Source organism: Triticum dicoccoides, chromosome 6B, assembly GCF_002162155.2.
Source record: "Triticum dicoccoides isolate Atlit2015 ecotype Zavitan chromosome 6B, WEW_v2.0, whole genome shotgun sequence".
In the NCBI taxonomy this organism is placed as follows: domain Eukaryota; kingdom Viridiplantae; phylum Streptophyta; class Magnoliopsida; order Poales; family Poaceae; genus Triticum; species Triticum dicoccoides.
Window position 1 is genome coordinate 159,385,020 of NC_041391.1, and position 22,602 is coordinate 159,407,621.

A 22,602-nucleotide genomic window follows, 5' to 3' on the forward strand; every position below is an offset into this window, starting at 1 on the left:
GGATATGTAGATCTCCTTCTATGTAACCGACTCTGTGTAACCCTAGCCCCCTCCAGTGTCTATATAAACTGTAGGGTTTAGTCCGTAGGACAACAACAATCATAATCATAGGCTAGCTTCTAGGGTTTAGCCTCTACGATCTCGTGGTAGATCAACTCTTGTAATACTCATATCATCACGATTAATCAAGCAGGAAGTAGGGTATTACCTCCATCGAGAAGGCCCAAACCTGGGTAAAACATCGTGTCCCCTGCCTCATGTTACCATTAGCCTTAGACGCACAGTTCGGGACCCCCTACCCGAGATCCGCCGGTTTTGACACCGATAGTGAGCACCCATCAAAATATTATATGCCAAAATTGTTGACGTTATACAAGGAAGACAACTTAATGATTTATGTTTGTTCATATTCACATAGAAGTCATACTGTCATAGATCCTTCAACATGTGGTGCTTGCCCCTATCTTTGCTAGACAAAAATTCCGCTCTAAGTAGAGATACTACTTGTCCAAAACCCTTAAACCCTATCTTGTTTGAGAGTCCACCATACCTACCTATGGATCGAGTAAGATCCTTCAAGTAAGTTGTCATCGGTGCAAAAAGGGCAATAAAAATTGCTTATAAAAATGTGAGATCATTTAGTGTAAGGGAAAATTGAGCGTTGTACGAACTAGTGATGGTGAAGAATAAAAGCGACAAACTGCATAATAAAGGTTTTTATCACAAGAGGCAATATAACGTGACATTCTCTTGCACTAAGGGGTTGAGCATACAAACAAAAAGCGCATGGCAACCTCTGCTTCTCTCTGTGAAGGGCCTATCTTTTACTTTCATGTACTTACTTTTATGTAAGAGTCAAAGTTTTTCTCTCTATTCCTTTTATTTTTCTCCTTTGGCAAGCATCATGTGGTGAGGAAAGATCTAGGAACATATGTCCAGTTGAATATGGATAGGATGAGTTATTATTGTTGACATCACCCTTGAGGTGAGTGTGTTGGGAGGCGAAACAATAAGCCCCTATCTTTCTTTGTGTCCGGTTGAAACATTTTGCTCATGTGTATACGGTGAGTGTTAGCAATCATAGAAGACTAAATGATGGATGAGTATGTGGACTTGCCTAAAGGCTCCGATACATGACTCTTCCTGAAAAGATGATGAATTGTAGTTCCAAAGTTGACTGATAATATAGTTTGTCGGTTTACAATACAGTTTATGCTTTATACTTCAATGTAATGACGAATTGTCACTTGTTCATAAGAAGTCTATGATAAAAGTTCTATAATAAAAGTTTTATATTAAAGTTTGTTGTTGTTATAATAAGTCACATGATGCTGCTATGTCCATATTTTTGTTTTTATCGACACCTCTCTCTCTCTCTCTCTCTCTCTCTCTCTAAGCATGTGGACATGTTTTTCAATTTCGGTTTTCGCTTGAGGACAAGCAAGGTCTAAGCTTGGGGGAATTGATATGTACATTTTGCATCATGTTTTCTTACTATTATTTATGTTGTTTTATTGTATAATAATGCTTTTGGAGTAATTATAATGCCTTTTCTCTCATAATATGCAAGGTATGCACCAAGGGGGAGAATTCTGGCAGCTGGAAATTTGGACCTGAAAAAGCTACGTCAAGCTACCTATTCTGCACAACTCCAAATGACCTAAAACTTCCCAAGGATTTTTTATGGAATATTTAAGGAATATTGGAGCAAATAAGTACCAGAGGAGGGCCACCAGGTGGGCACAACCCACCTGGGCGCGCCAGGAGGCCCAGGCGCGCCCTGGTGGGTGCTGCCCTCCTCAGCCCACCTCTGGTGCCCATCTTCTGGTATATAAGTCATTTTGACCTAGAAAAAATAGGGGGGACATTTGGGACAAAGCGCCGCCGCCTCGAGGTGGAACTTGGGCAGGAGCACTTTTGCCCTCCGGCGGAGCGATTCCGCCGGGGGAACTTCCCTCCCAGAGGGGGAAATCATCGTCATCATCATCAACAACAACTCTCCCATCTTGGGGAGGGTTATCTTCATCAACATCTTCACAACACCAACTCCTATCAAACCCTAGTTCATCTCTTGTGTTCAATCTTTGTATCAAAACTATAGATTGGTGCTCGTGGGTGACTAGTAGTGTTGATTACATCTTGTAGTTGATTACTATATGGTTTATTTGGTGGAAGATTATATGTTCAGATCCATTATGCTATTCAATACCCCTCTGATCTTGAGCATGTTTATCATTTGTGAGTAGTTACTTTCATTCTTGAGGTCACGGGAGAAATCATGTTGCAAGTAATCATGTGAACTTGATATGTGTTCAATATTTTGATGGTATGTATGTTGCCATTCTCTTAGTGGTGTCATGTGAACATCGACTACATGACACTTCACCATATTTGAGCCTAAGGGAATGCATTGTGGAGTAGTTATTATATGGTGGGTTGCGAGAGTGACAAAAGCTTAAACCCCAGTTTATGCGCTATTCCGTTAGGGACCGATTGGATCCAAAAGTTTAATGCTATGGTTAGAATTTATTCTTAATACTTTTCTCGTGGTTGCCAATGCTAGCGAGAGGGTTCATAAGTAGGAGGTTTGTTCAAGTAAGAATAGCACCTAAGCACCGGTCCACCCACATATCAAATTATCAAAGTACCGAACACGAATTAAGCCAACATGATGAAAGTGACTAGATGAAATTCCTGTGTACCCTCAAGAACACTTTGCTTATCATAAGAAACTGTTTTGGCCTGTCCTTCCTCAAAAGGATTGGGCTATCTTGCTGCACTTTTGTTTCTACTATTGCTACTTGCTCGTTACAAATTACCTTGCTACCAAACTACTCCGCTACTTACAATTTTAGCACTTGCAGACATTACCTTGCTAAAAACCACTTGTCATTCCCTTCTGCTCCTCATTGGGTTCGACACTCTTACGTATCGAAAAGGGCTACAATTGACCCCATATACTTGTTGGTCACTAAGGCAATTTTCTGGCGCCGTTGCCGGGGAGTGAAGCGATCTTGATAAATGGAAATTGGTACAGAAACATTATTAATTACTACATGCTGAAATTTATTGCCACTTGCTACTATGGAAAACATTCCCTTGAGGGGTTTGTTCAGGGTATCTTCACCTTGACCGGAACCACAATTAGTTACCCCTCAACCTACTACACCTACTGAAAATATTGAATATGAAATTCCTTCGGGTATGTTAGAACAACTGCTAGCTAATCCTTATGCAGGAGATGGAACCGAACATCCCGATATGCACTTGATATATGTGGATGAAATTTGTGGATTATTAAGCTTGCAGGTTTGCCCGGAGATGAAACTAAGAAGAAGGTTTTCCCTTTATCTTTGAAGGGAAAAGCATTGACATGGTATAGGCTATGCGATGATACTGGATCTTGGAACTAGAACCGTTTGAAATTGGAATTTCACCAGAAATTTTATCCTATGCATCTAGTTCATTGTGATCGGAATTATATATATAATTTTTGGCCTCGTGAAGGAGAAAGTATCGCTCTATCTTGGGGAAGGATTAAGTCAATGTTATATTCATGCTCCAATCATGAGCTCTCGAGAGAAACTATTATTCAGAATTTTTATGCTCGGCTTTCTCGTAATGATCAATCCATGCTCGATACTTCTTGTACTGGTTCTTTTATGAAGAAGACTTCTTGTGACAGTGTCTTACTGATCAATCCATGCTCGATACTTCTTGTAATTATCAAGCCATCATTACCGAAATGTCATCAACAATATTAAAAGTGTCTTACTGACAGAGTTGCACGCCGAGGTGCTTTCATAAGCAGGGAATTATCACTACTTAGTTAAGTCAAATTGCAAGAAAGGTTAAACAAAACAATGGAAAGGAAAATGTGTTTAAACACATATTTCAGGGGTATATCCTTCCCAAGGACAAGTAGAGCATGATATCCATGACAGGATAGAAAGTAGAAAACCATTTAGGTAAGTGGAGAGGAATTTCATGACATTACCCAAACAACGGTGTTTGGATAATTGATAAAGAAAATTTAGCATTGTGCTTCAAATGTTCTTATTGAAAATCGGAGTACCACAGACATGCCTCGAGATAGCACTGACATGGTCTTCAAGCAAAGGTCAGACTTTGGATACTCAAAGGATTCATGAGGAACAACTTATAGAATAAGTCTTACAATTTCCTCATGAAAGAATGGGTAACATTGCTAAAGAGGATACTATAATAATAGGCCCTCCGGTCAGGTGTGCTAGGCATGACATCACCTTACCGGGTCATATAAGGACCAATGTTATAACTCTTGAAAATATGTTCCAACCATCATATCTGACCGAGTTAGATCTGATTGGGGTCAGGATACCTCAGATTCAGGATGCCGGTGAAGAAAGGTGCAACACAAAATGTCGAGATGACATTGTAAGATTCTCATAAATGAACTAATGAAGAGAGTTCCGAAACAAGAGGTCAACATTAAACCAAGGAGAGGATGAGGAGGTGGTTGATGGACTCAGCGACAACTCATTGAGATTTCCAAAAGATGGATTTCCACAATTATGTGAACAAGATATAATGATGTATGCTCGAGGAAAACATACACAATTAAACATTGGTTGAAAGGTGTACCCGAGATATGGCTTAGGTAGCATGATCAATGTTAGAATGGTGATGCAATAACTAATAGTCTAAGAATGAAATCTTGACCATTAATTCAAAGCAATAGGGTTGCTAGGAGTACATAATCCAAATAACACCGTTCACTTGTTGGTACCCCGGTTGGAATCAACACGGAACCAAGAAAGAATGGTGATGGTGAGAAGAATCACTATTTCAAGAATTCGCAAAATGTGAGGCAATCGTCACAACATCCTTGACATAAAAGATAGTAATACTTCAAGGTAGAACATCATAAAAGCTGGATAGCAAGTTGCACCCATAACATGAACTAGTTTGTGATGAAAGGAAGGTAAGGATGTTGTCGATGGTAACTCAAAATACCAAGGGACGAGGATGGCACTAATCATCATGAATTCATTTGATATACTAGAAGGAGTCAAAATGTTGATGATGATCATGAAAGATTTTGTCGAGGGGCTCCACGACGAAGCAATCGAACAACGACTGCATCAAACAAAAGGACTAATGCAGCGAAAGATTATTGGATCCACGGACACGACACCAACTCGGAGTCAAGCTTGTTATTCGAGGTGAACGATAAGATGAGGAAGATTGACGTAAGCTTAGCTCAGCGTCGAAAGTTGTGCTCCGGGAATAAGGACCAGGTTGCACAATTAAAATCAGTACAATAATGATATGGCCAATGAGGCTAGGAATGACTTGAAGGATTATTAAACTCATAAGCTACGAAATTTACTTAGAGTTATTGAATCAGAGTGCAGAATTGATTCACTTATCGGTGTTCTCGAGTGACTAATAACTCAGAACCCCGGGGGGTTGCAATCGGTGAGAATAATAGTTCATGAAGAACTCATAAGAAGTTATGTAGTTCCGTGATATTCTCGAGATACCAGAGTGTAATACTCGACGGTAGATCAAAGAAAGTTTGGATAGGTGCAATGATCTACAGAAGACAAGTACTTCAACTTGTCCGAGAAAAGGAATCAAAGAATATCAATATGGCTGGAACCACGATTGCAAAGGACCAGATCTCAGATATAAGATGAAATTATACCAGGGGAATAATTAATTTAAGAGAAGCTTCCATGATAAGATCTACATCGTTTCCATGGGCATGAACACTAAGTTCAAGGTTGAATCCCACTTCTCCAATGCATAACCTTTCATTTACTGCTCTCTGTTAAAAGTTTTGAGTTTGAATGGTGGAATACTAGAAAGATATGACCCATGAAGACCTTTTGGGTTCACACAGATAGCAAAGGCATAGACACAACCCATAGGGACATTTTACGAATCTATACCACTCACTTATAGAAGCATTAGTAAACATCTCAAAGTAGAATACAAATGACAAGAATTAATTGATACCACATTAGTGAAGGTATTTGAAACAGGGGAAGAACTCACAATGATTTTGAATGGGTGGAACTGTCGGATAATAATCCAACAAGGGGTCTTATGGTCTACAACGGAGCTGATGCGAGTATCGGTACTCTATCAGAGTAAGAAGGAATGAAAGGGCATCGGATTATAGAAACAACTGGAAAATCCAATGCTCAAATGCAAAAGAGTTATGATTTCCAAATCAAGGGATCAGAGGCAACGACTCTGATTAAGGAGGGATAAGTTGAGTAGGCTTAGGGGTGCAATCAATGATAATTTGATTGGTCAAGATCCAGCTCATGTTCAAAATGATGTTTGAGCCAGAAGGATGAATTCTAGGATCTAATCGAGGATTGAGAGCATTAGCAAAATATTGAATCAGCAGTCTCAAAATGATAATGGCAAGGAATGCCAAGAAGATTACGAGACTTATGGAATTAACCATAATGCAAGCAAGCAAGAATTTCAAGAGCAATAGACTGCTCAGGATTTTCGGAAGCTCAAATAGTATTTCGAATACTTTTATGAAATACATGAATCAACTGGGGATGAGCGAATACCCGGTGAGTGCAAGAAATTATACGTAGTGCTATTCATGTGGTAAGGAACTGCAAGGCAGTAGGCACAATAGAGAGAATTTTGGGGTATCTTGTAATAACAAGATCAACGAGGATGATGGTATGAATGGCAAGTGTATGTGGTTATCCTTTGAGGTTTACCGATGGAAGGAAATTGCAAAAGCGATGTCATAAAGTCTCGAGGGAATATGGGAGAGTAGCTTCGAAATCTTCTGGTGCAGCAGACGATCATCTGTAATAAGGAGCTCTCTGTGAGAAAGTTGTTACGAGAACCTAATGTTAGCATTTTAGCAAAATCATTTAACCCGAATAGAAGAGAGATCAGAATCCTAGAGTATAGACAAGGAATAAAAGACACTAATACCACCCAATGGCGACGTGAGCCCATGGGCCACACAGCCATGTTAGTAAAACATTTTTCATCGACTAGACTCAACTTCGGCCAAGGAGTGTGGAAGGGGGATTCCTATAGGCAGTCGGCTCTGATATCAACTTGTGACGCCCCCGATTTAATCCTACACTAATCATGCACGTAAATGTGTACGATCAAGATCAGGGACTCACGGGAAGATATCACAACACAACTCTAAAAGTAAAATAAGTCATACAAGCGTCATATTACAAGCCAGGGGCCTCGAGGGCTTGATACAAGTGCTCGAACATAAACGAGTCGGCGGAAGCAACAATATCTGAGTACAGACATAAGTTAAACAAGATGCCATAAGATGGCTAGCACAAACAGGGATACAGATCGAAAGAGGCGCAGGCCTCCTACCTGGGATCCTACTAAACTACTCCTGGTCGTCGGCGGCCTGAATGTAGTAGTAGGCACCCTCGGTGTAGTAGGGGTCATCATCGACGGTTGCGTCTGGCTCCTGGGCTCCAATGTCTGGTTGCGGCATCCAAGAAGAAGAGGAAAAGGGGGAAAAGATGGAGCAAAGCAACCGTGAGTACTCATCCAAAGTACTCACAAGCAAGGATCTACACTACATATGCATGGGTATATGTGTAAAGAGGCAATATCGGTGGACTGAACTGCAGAATGCCAGAATAAGAGGGGGATAGCTAGTCCTATCGAAGACTATGCTTCTGGCAGCCTCCATCTTGCAGCATGTAGAAGAGAGTAGATGGTAAGTTCACCAAGTATCATCGCATAGCATAATCCTACCCGACGATCCTCCCCTCGTCGCCCTGTGGGAAAGCAATCACTGGGATGTCTCTGGAACTTGTCTGGGTGTGTTTTATTAAGTATCCGGTTCTAGTTGTCATAAGGTCAAGGTACAACTCCGGGTCGTCCTTTTACCGAGGGACACGGCTATTCGAATAGATAAACTTCCCTGTAGGGGTGCACCACATAACCCAATACGCTCGATCCCTCTGGCCGGACACACTTTCCTAGGTCATGCCCGGCCTCGGAAGATCAACAGGTTGAAGTCCTACCTAGGCACAATAGAGAGGTCAGCACGCCGGTCTAAATCCTATGCACGCAAGGGTCTGGGCCCATCGCCCATTGCACACCTGCATGTTGCGAGGGCGGCCGGAAGCAGACCTAGCCTCCCTAATTCAAGAGCAGGTGTTCCAGTCCAATTCAGCGTGCGCCGCTCAGTCGCTGACGTCAAGAAGGCTTCGGCTGATACCACGACGTTGAGTGCCCATAATTGTTCCCGCGTAGTTGGTTAGTGTGTATAGGCCAGTGGCCAGACTCAGATCAAATACCAAGATCTCGTTAAGCGTGTTATTTTGAAGTAACCGCAGATGCCAACCAGGGGTAGGCCCGCCTCTCGCCTAGGTGGTCTCAACCTGCCATGTCGCTCCGCCACAAAGTAACCATCAGGGGGCTGTTGGGAACCCAGGCCCATCACTACCTGGATGGTACAACCTACCCCTTCACCCCCATCTCCGAATCACATGCGGGTACTCTATGGGCTGACCCGACTTTAGTCACCATCTAACATTTATATGTATGTATAGTATATACCCGTGATCACCTCCCGAGTGATCATGGCCCGATAGTATAGCATGGCAGATGGACAAGAATGTAGGGCCACAGATGATAAACTAGCATCAAATACTAAGCATTTAGGATTGCAGGTAAGGTATGAACAACTGTAGCAACAATGACAAGCTATGCAACAGAACAGGATTAACCAAACCAGTAACATGCTACACTACTCTAATGCAAGCAATTGAGGGAAGGAATAGGCGATATCTGGTGATCAGGGGGCGCTTGCCTGGTTGCTCTAGCAAGAAGGAGGGGTCGTCAACTCCATAGTAGACCAGGGCAGCAGTGGCGTCGGTCTCGCAGGGCAACCAGGTGTAAGCGGGGCGAGCCGCGGTGGGTGGGTGTGAGTGGAGCGGTGGCCGGAGGTGAGCTGCGGACAGCGGCGGTCTGTGGCGGTTGCTTAAGTAACAGCGGGCGGAGGTAAGGACTCTGGCAGACGCAGGGCGAGCAACACAGGTGGGAGCAGAGGCCGGGCGGCTGTGGGGTTGTGCCAGGCGCGGGGTGGCAGCGAGCAGGTAGGGGCAGGGCGCTCGCGGGCAGCAGCGCGCGCACGAGGTAGGGGTGCGTCGACGCAGTAGCAGGATGCAGCGGCAGCGAGGTCAGGCGCGGGCGGGCGGAGGTGGCTGCAAGCAGGTGCGGACATGGGATGGCTATGGTCGGACAGTGAGCGCGCGTGCACGGCGAAGAGAGGAGGGAGTGGAGGCCGGAGACCTCACCGCGGGTGTAGGGAACAGGGTAGCAGGGTGCGGGGAGTAGACGGAGACGATGGAAAGGAGACGGGCCATCAAGGGGGCGTCGAGGAGGCAGCCGCAGCAGCGGCAGGTCGATCCCCCCGATCCAATCGGGGGGGCAGAGGAGCGGAGAGGGGGATCGAGGGAGTGGGGAGTGGGGCGAGTGGGGGCAACCGAGGGGTTAGGGTTACGTGGGTGAGTGGATAAGGGAGTGTGGGGTGGGTCGGCCTGTTTTAGTTAGGTGGGCCAAAAGGCCCAGTAGGTTAGGTCCTCCGTTTTCTTTTCCTTTTATGTTTTCGTTTTATTTTACTTTTTCTTTTCGGTTTTCTTTTATTTATTCAAAAGCTTATAGTTTTATAAAAAATAAAACCCATACCTAAAATAGAGTTACAATTCCAAGTACTTTCACACAAAAAATTACCCCTGATCAAAATAGTTTAGCATTTTACAATATTCAAGAGACATTTATTTAATAGTTTTACCTACTGTTTTAATCACTTAAGTGCATGTAACCCTTTTATAAAAATGTGGTTTCTCCAACATAATTACATATGCTTTATTTGGCACTACCCGAACATTTTAGTTTTAATACTTGAAAACTTTTATTGTTTAACTTGAATTTGAATTTTGAATCCGAACGGGATTGAATCATCGCGAGATTAACAACAGTAATCATGGTGACGTGGCATCATTAGCAGAGATTAATGTAGCTTAATTATTTGAGCGTCACAGCTTTTGTCCGGTGATCTGCCTCACCTTTGAAATGCTTGCCTCCGTTCTTACGGGATGCCTGCTCGGAAGAAATCGACGATGTCCCACGTACACGTTCTTCTTACAATTATCCAAATATATACTATCGGTATCATCCAAATAGTGCGTGCATGCGCGGTACCCCTTGTTTGTCTATCCTGAGAGGTTACTAAGAGCAGGCCAATCATTGTGGTCACAAATAGCAACGCATGTAGGCCAAGTTCCTCATGTATGTGCTCATCCCACGCATGTACACCTTTTCCATTCCATAGCTATAAGAGTTCTTCAACTAATGGCCTTAGATACACATCAATGTCGTTGCCGGGTTGCTTAGGGCCTTGGATGAGCACTGGCATCATAATGAACTTCCGCTTCATGCACAACCAAGGAGGAAGGTTATACATACATAGATTCACAGGCCAGGTGCTATGATTGCTGCTCTGCTCCCTAAAAGGATTAATGCCATCTGCGCTTAGACCAAACCATATGTTCCTTGCATCACCTGCAAAGTCCTCCCAGTAATTTCTCTCGATTTTTCTCCACTGCGACCCGTCAGCGGGTACTCTCAACTTCTCGTCTTTCTTACGGTCTTCTCTGTGCCATCGCATCAACTTGGTATGCTCTTTATTTTGGAACAAACGTTTCAACTATGGTATTATAGGAGCATACCACATCACCTTGGCAGGAATCTTCTTCCTGGGGCGCTCACCCTCGACATCACCAGCGTCATCGCGACTGATCTTATAGCGCAATGCACCGCATACCGGGCACGCGTTTAAATCCTCGTACTCACCGTGGTAGAGGATGCAGTCATTAGGGCATGCATGTATCTTCTGCAGCTCTAATCCTAGAGGCCAGACAACCTTCTATGCTTCGTACGTACTCGGGCAATTAGTTGTCCTTTGGAAGCATCTTCTTTAACATTATCAGCAAGTTCCCAAATCCCTTGTCAGATACACCATTCTTTACCTTCTATTGTAGCAATTCCAGTGTGGTGCCCAGCTTTTTCTTGTCAGCTTCGCAATTTGGGTACAACAATTTTTGTGATCCTCTAACATGTGTTGCAACTTCTTCTTCTCCTTTTCACTTGCGCAGTTTCTCTTTGCATCGGCAATGGCCTGACCAAGATCATCAGCGGGCTCATCTGATGCCTCTTCTTCAGCTTCTTCCCGCATTGCCGGCTTAGTTTCTTCCCCCATTGTTGTACCATCGTATTGAGGGAACTCATGGCCAGGATAATTTTTGTTGTCCTCTTCTTCTTCATTGTCTTCCATCATAACCCCTCTTTCTCCGTGCTTGGTCCAAACATTATAGGGGGCATGAAACCAGACTCAACAGGTGGACATGAATGGTTTTTAACTTTGAGTAATTCTGATCATTCTTACAGCTAGCACATGGACAAGACATAAAACCATCCGCCTGCTTGTTTTACTCAGCCGCAAGCAGAAAAGTACGCACGCCATTAACGAACTGAGGAGAGCATCGGTCATCGTACATCCATTGCCGGCTCATCTTCATTACACAACACCGAAAAGACCAAATTAATACGAGTTCATACATAAAGTTCATACAAACTTATTCTCATAAAACAACATACAAACTCTCTAGCTAAATCATTTAAATGCAACAACAAATGCGATCAAGATCACAACTAAGGTAACAATTGATCCAATAGCATAATATACCAAGCCTCACTATCAATGGCATATTTTCTAATCTTTCTAATCTTCAAGCAAATTTTCTCTGTCTTGATCTTGTGATCATCAACGACATCGGCAACATGCAACTTCAATTCCATCTTATCCTCCTCAATTCTTTTCAATTTTTCTTTCAAATACTTGTTTTCATTTTCAACTAAATTTAACCCCTTGACAATAGGGTCGGTTGGAATTTCTAGTTCACATACCTCCTAGATAGAAATATATTTGTCAACTTGATGGGCATAATTTTTCATAAACACGAAATGCAACAAATAGTTATAAAAGAGAATATACCACATCCAAATCATAAACCAGACGAGCGCAGACGGGGACGGATATCAAAACCATGACACTATGTATAACAAAGTACACGTGTGGTAAGATAATTATACAAGTAACTATATATCTAAATCACAAAAACATTATTTCTTTTATATATAAAAGATAAGAACAAGAGGCTCACCACAAGGTGGTGCCGGTGATGGAACGGTTCGGGCGATCGACGGTGGTTAGGACGGAGAAGGCACTAAGTAACACACACCTACATATGCAAACTAAGAGTTAATTTGAGCTCAAATTGCATATAAATCAAATAAACTACCACATATATATAATTCCTCCCAAACTAAAAACCCACAAATCACTATACTTATAGAGCATTACAAAAGCTAATCTAGCAATGAGAGATGAAAGGACAAAGTTGCTAACCTTTGTGATCACTTGGATGGATGGGGTGCCTTCAAATCTTGACAAATTTTGGCAAAAATGGAGGTGAGCTCGAGCAAGAGGGCAATAAAACAGAGAGGAGGGAAAAAACAAAGTGCTTCGGCTCGGGCTGGACGAAGCACTATATATAGTGATATCTTTAGTCCTGGTTGGTTATACGAACCGGGACTAAAGGTCCATCTCTAATCCCAGTTCGTGCCATGAACCGGGACTAAAGGTGTTGGTGGGGCCCCAGCCTGACACCAGCCTGCCACCACCTCACTAGCCCCGGTTCGTGGCACGAACTGGTACTAAAGTTTAGCCACGAACCGGGACTAGTGAGCGCCGCCTGCCTAGCCGTTGGAACCGGCACTAATGGTCATATTAGTGCCGGTCCAATTATAAACCGGGACTAATGAGCTGAACATTAGGCCCTTTTTCTACTAGTGGATGAGGAAGCACCATCACAGTTTGATGCAACCACGAAAGGCTAGAACTGTCGGTTGGTCTAGCTACCCACGGCTTCTCCAGTGATCAACATAAACCTGAGCACACGATCGATGAGCCAGCTCGTTTCAATTTGTTGCATACATATATGAGGAACAAATTGAAAGGATGGAATGCATGGGAGAAGAACGACTGCAAAACATCTGAAGGTGAGGACTGAGAAGAACTAACCTATGATCTGCCCATAGTGCAAATCAAAATATGGCTCTTTCCCTGTTATAAGCTCCCACATGACGATGCCGAACGAGTACACATCCACCTACATGAATCACAACGTCAGTACTAAAAATCAGAAGGGGAAAGCCATTTGATAAAACAACATGAATCACAACAAATGGAGGTTTTTCAGAGAGGGGAACCACATCACATTTCCAAAGAGAGGAACCGAGCAAGCCTTTTGTGAAACTTTGCTCCCATCCATGAGCTCGAGTGCCATCCAAGGCAGTGTGCCACGCACCCCCCCCCCCCTAAAACAAATGTTCGGCATTTTACCTTTGCGAGGCCCAGATCACATACCTTGCATATGGGGCGTCGTGGGTCTCTCAGATTGAGCAGAAGGTTGTCACTCTTCAAATCAAAGTGCACGATTTTTTTGTGTGCAGATATTCCATAGAGATTGCAATGTCCATTGCCACAAGCAGCCTTCTATGTTGATTCATCCTACAGACAAAAAAAACCAAGATAAAATTGATGTGTGAACTAATCGAGTGTTGGTGTGTTTGAAACTTACTTCCCCTTTACTTGCAGAACTTGTCGAAGGGAACCATCCTCCACGTATTCTATTACTGTCGCAACAGAACCACCAGGTCCATCAAGCACAACACCATAGAATGCTACCAGATTTGGGTGTTGCAAGCTTGCAAGCTTGCTCAGTTCGTTCCAGAATTCAGTTCTCTAGATAAACAAAACAGAGTGGAACAAGAAAAAAAATCTCTATTTAAAACGAAGAAATAAGCCCAAACCCTGAAGTATAGTGCCAAGTCCAATTTGAACCCTCCATCTAAAAACAAGTGACCATCGAACCCTAAATTACAAAACCATCCATATTAAACGACTAACCTTTTCTGATGCATCTCCAGCAAAGCATTGAGGGTTTAACCTCTTGACAGCCACGGTCGCCCCTCTCCATTTTCCTAGAAATACCGTACCAAAAGTTCCAGATCCAATTTCACAAACATCTTCGAGATCATAGTTCTTTATTATCTACAAAGTTTATTAGAACGTTAGTTACAGTTTCAACTTGAAAGTTAGTGGTAGAGCTTGACAAAACTCTCGGAGGGGCGAAAGACAAATTATGATTGTTTTGGGGAGGGAGGGGGGAGGGGGTGATGCCCCCCCCCCTCACTTGTACTCTTTCTTGCCCTCCATAGAAGACAATAGAGGAATAGACCAATAGCAAGCACAACAAGGCCAATGATCGATAGCACAATGGTTACACGACCAATTTTACTTGCTTCATTATCCACCAAAATGTAGGTTAAGTAGTGAGTAACTGACTGATTGTCGCCTAGCTATTATGTGCGAAGGTGGGATTGCGACCAACACCCTGCGACCTGAAGTGCCCGAGGAATGTGACAAATGGTGGAGATCCATCATGGAGCAGTGCTGGTCCAATGAACCATCAGAGCGGCCAACCTTCACCGAGATCACAGAGAGGCTGGGTGCAGTGGCTTCTGGTCCTGCCAAGGCGTGAAGAAGAAGAAGCGGGTGCCGGAGCTAAACCATCTTGCGCGATCAAGCTATTCCTCCAGATTTTATTTGTATGGCTTCTCTCTAGTACAATCCTACGACGAGCCATTATCTGTTGAAATAAATATAGTGAAACCTAAGATGTTGCCCGGATGGATGATGTTACTTAGCTGTTGTCATATGTTTCATTTGGTCCTTGGGAATAAAAGGAGTGAGAAAACGGAATTCTGCAACACATTGATCAGAGGAATTAAGTTGTTGTGTGTATGTGTGTGTTATTGTTGTTCAATCTCGTGTTGTGTTATTGTTTCTCCTAAGCGCCTTTGATCCGCAAGTTGATGATCACGATACGTGAGGGGACACATCATAATTCATAAGCTAGCGCGATTATGAATACCGATACTGAAGGGCACCTTCCAGCTCGGCGCGCTGACTTTTCCCAGTGAGACGGAAACGCTCTTGGTCGTGGTTCCGCTGTGCCCTGACGTGTCCTCCCCTAACCATCCGCGCTTCGTACCCCACTCGCCACGTCGCCCACGCCCGGGTCAACCTACCACCATCCGTTGCTGATCGTTCGGCTCGCTCTTGGGCGGAGATAGTGATGAACATCAACTCCTCCTGTGATCCTTCCCCGTTTACTCCGGCCGCACCTCGTCGCCCCCTTTATTAACCCTGTTGGCCCACCGTGTGCGTGATTATCGGCCCCTTTGACCTGCCACATGTGTCCACACTACAACATGATAGAGTTCTGGTAACACGCCCTTATGTTACGACAAGTCCAAAAGGGTGTTACTGAGCCATATAGTAACACACTTTCAAATGTGTTCCTTTAGGCCGTGTTACTATGGGGTGTCAGTTGTCACATTAATAGTTGTTCATGTATGTTATAAATTGTGTTACAATTATGTTGTAGTAACATGCATGATATTCGTTACAAACTCTACCTGTAACATAGGTTTATAGTTGCAGTAACATAGTTTTATGAGTAAAACAAAAGAATGAGTAACACACTCTTGTAGTTCCTGCAACACACGTAGTAACATACCTAACTAGATATTGTAACACAATAATTGACAATATGAATCACTGAAATAACACATTTATCATTATTTTAGTAACACAAGTAGTAACACTATTACTTTAGTATATGCAATACGTAATTGCTCACTAATTTTATGGATATATATTTTATTTTATTTTTATAGGTACCTTCAAATAATTAATATTCTTGGCAACAATGTACTAAATGAAACAAGATACATGGTACCAATGCAGACCTAGAACTGATCCATGAGTCCTACAGCTGCACCCAACAATAAACACATCAGGATGAGCGAAACCGCAGATCGGAGCAAAATTGTCCCGATCTTGATTGGGCGCCGGCGCGAGACAGATTGGTGGTGGGGGAAGGGTTTCGACAGTGGCGCTTACCAGATCGACGTCCTTCTTCTTCCCATCGGAAGAAGGCAGGGCGGCCTTCGAGAGAGCAGAGCGCCGGCGAATGGAAACACGGCGAGGACGCGGTTCTCCGCCCTAAGCAGGCACCGCGAGGAGATCTTGAGGCCGATGCCGGTGGGGGCGGCACGGACGGTTGAGTTGTGGATGGCGTGGAGGGAGAAAGAGGATGAGGGGAATCATGCGTGCGGGTGGCAGCGCATCGATGAATCGCACTCAGGAAGGACGACGAGGCTAGAGCACGTCGGTGGAGGTTGTGCCCCTATGGTGGCGGCGGTGAAGATGCGAACGTGGAGGCGCTCATTGGGGTCGGTGCCGACAGGAGTATATAAGTATAGAATAATTCCAGACTAGGCCCACTTGCAGAGAGAGATGAATTTTCATCTACGCGCCTGTTTTTCCCGCTGCGTTCGTTGGAAAACTTTCAGCCATGTAAGGACTTGCTAAAAAGTATGACTCCCTATACAAACACATTGATCATATTTCTATTATCACTAATTTAGTAGGGATGTATTGAGTTGATCATCACATGTTAAATAAAAGATTACTTAATTTCATTAAAACTTAGTTGATATTAATTTACATTGACACTTGGCATTCAATAATTTTCTTGAAACAGTATTTCATCCCGCTTTGTAAACAATTCAACATGGCCGAACTGATACAAGACGATGATAGAACCCTCCTACAAAGCAGATCAAAGAGAAAGGAAGAAAGATACATGAGTAGCCACAACTCCAAATGAGGCACCACGACTACCGACTAGAGAGGAGGTCCCGCCTACTCGGGAAACCACCATACATCGTCAAAATGCACACACACACACACCTACCCTCTCACTTTGGGCGTGGAGCGTTGATCATGCCTGCATTAATGAGGATTGTGAATTCCGACAAAAAAAGTCACCTGAATAAGATAGGAGACCACTCAAGCCGATCCACGCCATAGTCGAAGGAGCTTCAAGAAAGGATCTAAACTTATCCGCATATGACACCAAGACAGGAATGAAAGGATCAGAGCTCGCCAATGAGGTGACAACACTGCACTTCACCCTTGCCGAGGCTATGGCAGTGACAGGATTTCACCCAGAGCCCTAGCACAGGGAAGGTGAGCACAACGGCGCCCAAGCCCCGGTCGCCGACGTGCATTCATATTCGCCGGTGTCCTCTTCCGCTTCCGCAGAGCTCCTCCCATGCCTGCCCAACGGTCGGAAGTTTGAAATGACAGGGCACGCTGACTTTTCCCGGTGAGATGGAAATGCTCTTGGTCGTGGTTCCGCTGTGCCCTAACGTGTCGCCCCCTAACTGTCCGCGCTTAGTACCCCACTCACCATGTCGCCCACTCCGGGGTCAACCTCCCACCGTCCGTTGCTGATCCTTCGGCTCGCTCCTGGGCGAAGATAGTGACGAATGCCAACTCCTCTTGCGATTCTTCGCCGTTTACTCCGGCCGCACCTCGTTGCCCCCTTTATTAACCTTGCTGGCCGGTGCATATCACTGCACCACCGTGTGCGTGATTGTCGGGCCCTCTGACGTGCCGCCTGTGCGGCCATCGCGCCCGCGGCTGCCCTGACCGCCCGCCACCATGGCGTCCCAACACAAGCGTCGTCCTCCCATCACCCCCCAACCAGCAGTATCCCATCACGCCCCACCCATTCGCCGGTTCCCGCATGCGAGCTCTACTTCCGCTTGTTCGTGCGTGGCTCCTCTGGCGAACCTTACTTCCGCTGACTGGCTCAATCCGACGCGCACGTCAGCCTGGTCTCCGGCACCCTGGACATATGTCATCGACAAGATCACCCGCGTCCGAGACGCCGTTCCATCATTGCGGGTGCGGTCGTCGCCGATCATCCGACTCTGTTTGTGCCGGCCGTGGCTGGGCGGGCTGGAGAGGTGCCCATGGAATGGAAGCTGTCCACGAACGTGGGGCTCCAGCAAGCATGGCGGAGGAGACGCGCGCGAGCTGGCGCTCGCATCAAGGCTCGCGGCGGCGTACAAGGCGGCGAGGGTTGACGGTGTGCCGCTATGCCGCCCCCGTTCTCAGCTTTGGAGATCAGGACGATGGCCGAGTGATGGGTGTAATACTTACTCTTAAGTAATAAAAGCTCCCTTTATCAAAAAAAAGGACGATGGCCGAGGCGTGTCGCTCCAGGAGGACACCGTTCGGTAACATTGAAGCTGCTCTTCAGGTGCCCGATGTTTGGCGCGTCGGCGACTTGCTCTGTTTCGACACAGAGGAGATCGCTGCTCCTTCCCCGTTTACGTAGCTACCTTTTGTTGTGGAGTATATAACTGCTTGCCTGCTTGGGGTGGTCGTATGTTTTTTTTATGGTAATACGTGACTTATTTATCTCTACTCCTAATAGAGCAGCTGGTGAATAGTCCGCCGGTTATTTTTCGCTGGTTTTTTTCATCTCACCACTTTCGTTGGTTTTATTTTGCTGGTTTTATTTCGTCTCCCTCCCACCTGCCTTTTCTTTTCACCACCCACATCAACCCATCAGATTAGTTACCATATACTAGCAGAGTGCCCGTGCGTTGCTACGGGCTATGATATATATAAATGAATTGAACAAATGATTAGGGTCGTCTCCAAGTCCGACGCTCATTTCTCTCTTGTACGCCCGACCATGTTCGGACATGAAACGGGGGCCTAGCGGGCTTCTCAAAATTCAACCGTCTGGACAGTCCATCCTACCCCAAATCCAGACCATATGTGTGAGAGGAACATGGTGGTCCGCCATGTTATATTCAACACACTGGCCCAACACAAAAAAAAACCCATTCCACGATGGGCCCTTCTCTTTTTTAGTGGACCCTCCTCTTCTTGCTCGGTATCCCGCTGTAGCGGGACATTGCTCGCTAGAACCCACTCCTTTAAAACCACACGATGCCCATATCATCTTCCCCATGACACCCTATCTCCTTCACGCCATATTTCCCGATGGACCGCAAGGAGGAGTATCCCGCCAACCACCACGCTCTCTGCCCTGAACCCCCCTGCCTCTATTCGTGTCGATCCACCACCGCCTGTTAGGTATATATGCATATATCGGTCGTAGAAATGCATGTTAAATGCATTTTTAAATGTTATAAATAATTCCAAAAAAAATTATCGTCTACATCTCTGCAAAAATATGTGCGCGACACCAGTTTTTTGTCTTTTTTGCACACGAAAAAAAATCCTTCGAAACTTTTGGCACACACATAGAATGTGAAGCTGTACATGTGCAACAATTTTCAGTTTTTTTTTAAACGTGAAAAGGTGTCTTTCGAAGTGGGTGCAGATGTACTTGGGTTCATCCATGTATTTTCCCGTTCAGAGCTAGCAGCATACAACTCATTTTGACCGTCCCATGAAAAAATAGACAAGCTACCAGCCACACAGAAAATCAGGCCACCAACGAGGCTGTAAGGACCAGGCCACCTGAAGTCTCCCACAAACTACAGTTCTTTCGCCAGGCGCAGCGGAGCTCGCCACAATGTCTAGTTATAATTAAACGTCTACAGTTGCATCTAATCAAGCTATAAAAAGGAAGACACCATCTAGCATATATCGTGAGCGCATCCATATAACACAAGTATGCATACAGTCAAGGCATCCAAGAAATGTGTTGCATTTTGAGACCAACATAATTCATCTGTGTGTACTAATCAATAGTTAAAAAATAGCTAGAAACTATTTAGTCTAGCAGATAACTGGAAGTCTAGTCTACCAGGAAGCTAATCACAAAAACATGATAAAAATCAAAACCATAGTCTTTCTATTCCTGACAATTGATCATCCTATACAGGAAGATATAGTTCATATACCATTAGCAAATAATCTAGGCATATAGGTACAGAAGAGCCACAAGACTGATCCGAGTTTTAGCTTAACATCAACCAATTGCTTAACAGTCCAGAATAAAGTCACAAAATTGCATCAAGAACAGGATCTGACACTTGCATTGTGGTGTTTTCCCACTGTATATCTGACACACACACTACATGCACTCTGCAGATATGTATCCAACCGGCTATACTCTACGCTCTATGGAATTTGCGGACTTCTTGGCCATGTTAGGTAAAGAAGCTCCGTAAGTGTCATTTCGTAGCAAGATTGCAGCCACTCCTGCCTCCTCCGATATGTAGTACTTGAAACCTTCACATGAAGACTGTCATTAAGAAAATGGCTGTATCAAAGTGAATCTTGTGAAGAGAGTCAATTCAGCTCTACAAATAATGTATACTCTCTACACATGCAAAAAATGTATATCTAAACGGTGAACAAAAAAAGAAATATACTCTCTACAAATAAATGATCAAAGTTTACAAATGCTTGGCTTGTGAACCACTTAGTTACTCCCTGCTACTAAAAAAAGTCAAGCATACAACTAATATGCCCAAGTTTGAGAGAGACACAATCCAAATGAATTGCCAAAGAGAAGAAAGAACTGCAGAAAAACATGAAAGATCCCCCTGTACAACAGATTGCAGAAAAGACCAATGCATTCTCAAATTATTTGCTCCTTCTGAGCTAAAAAACTCCCTGCGGAGCAAATGGTCAAGCTGGCCATAGGAAGGAACACACTAAAACATGCCAAGAAAAGTGCATTGGTAAAAACAAAACAAAAAGAAAATATAGGAACAACCAGGACGGGGTTAATGGTTTGGGAACTGAGAGAGTTGATGGGAGGGACAACCGGAGAAGCAAACCTAGCAGAAATTCGCATCTGCTTTTCCAAGATGATGTGTTGCTCGGTGGATGATCATCATCATGCATCCACTGTAAAGGTCCTCGATTCTTATATGCATTCAGTTTCTGCAAGTTCAAAAGGTAGTTCTATATAATCACTAAACAGAGGCACTAACCTGGTACTGAATTTATAGAATAAGTGCAGATCCTTTGTTGAGTCCTCTGCAATTTCAATACTCTGGATCCAACTAATGTTCTTGTCTTGCCCTGCAAATATATACATGATTCAGTCTATTTTCAGAAATTAGGATTTCTATTTTCTATGCGATCCACATAGAACATGGGGAATCACCTAAGCTTAGCTGCTGTATCAGACCCAGAACATTCACTAATGCAGTTAAATATCTGTACAAATATAAAGAACATGAACTTACAACTTCATGGTTCGGTATATGGACAAAAAGACCCACGTCTAGAGATCTAGAGAGAGAGGAACTAAAGGCAAACCATGAACCACGTCCAGCTCCTTGCTCTTGCTACGATTCGTGTTCGACCCACTCCTTGCATGCACCAGCGACCTCATCCATGAGACAAGGGGGGAAAGAGAGGGGGAGGAAGATAGAGACAAACCTGAACCGCCTCAACCTTCTTACTCCTGCTGCTCCGACCAGCAAGTCTTCCTCCACGGTCGACCCCGCCCACATTCGCCACTGCACCAACTCCGCTGTTTTCCCCATCAAGGCAGAGCTCCCGTGCGCGTCTTGTTCGGAGGGGCTATCCGAGGCCTCGAGGTCCTCATCAAGATCTCATCCTCCGAGTACTTCACCCCATACTTTTCGCCTAATGTTCTGTACACCTGAATTAGCATTCAGAACACAAGCCATATTAATCAAACCACCGTATGCATACCCAATTAACAGAGGAAAGGGAGATTTTTATCAGTAATTCGTTATGCATGGAGAAACAAATCCACACAACCCAGAAATGAACAGCAGAAACAAATCTGCCCAGGTTCTCACAACCCGAATCTACGAACATACATGAACGGAACGGGCTACGGGAGCACGGATCAGGTCAATCCAAACGCCACGCATTGTCTCAGCATGTGCACCGCATAGAAAACATGCAGGCCTCCGTCAACCATGGGAACGGCCAGCAGAATCGAGCGGAACAAACAGAGGAACATGAATTGGAGCTGCGGTATATGGGGGAAGGGCGTAGGCCGACCTGGGCCATGGGCTCGGTGGGGCGAGGAGGGTGCCGTCGGCGTCGACATTAGAATGAGGACCTATTTTTTTTAAACTGAGTTTTTTAAAAGACCATGTTTCCGTAACTCACAACCAACCTTGCAGCCTCGCGTGGATGTTCATCGACAGAATAGATCGAACTACTATGGTGAGAATGCAGTCAAAAGATATGTGTACCTGTAGAGAGTATGGACCTGGGACTGCCGATCGATGGCTTGACACGTCGGAAGACCACGGGCTGACACAAAAGTCATGGATGAGCTTCTTAACCAGGCGGCTCCTCCCCTCGCCGGTGCTGCAGACCCGTCTCGAACCACAATCACAGATCAGTGGTGATGGCACGCGTCGCACCTTAGATCAATGCAACGGTGCCGGCGCTTGGTACGTGCGGCGTCGGGGCCGGGGCAGGTAGGGTGGAGTGGGTCGTCGATGGCTGTCAATGCACGGCGAAATCTGGCAGGCGGCGTGAGGTGGAGTGAGGGGAAGGAGGTGTCGTCCTGGTGATCCGCGACGGCCGCGTTCTGGTATTCCGTGATGTATCCG

At 44.7% G+C, this 22,602-nt stretch overlaps 1 pseudogene; it reads right to left on the minus strand.

Moving 5' to 3' along the window:
- Positions 1-13,157: 13,157 nt before the first annotated feature.
- Positions 13,158-21,549, minus strand: LOC119320959 (annotated as a pseudogene).
- Between the last annotated feature and the right edge of the window lie 1,053 nt (positions 21,550-22,602).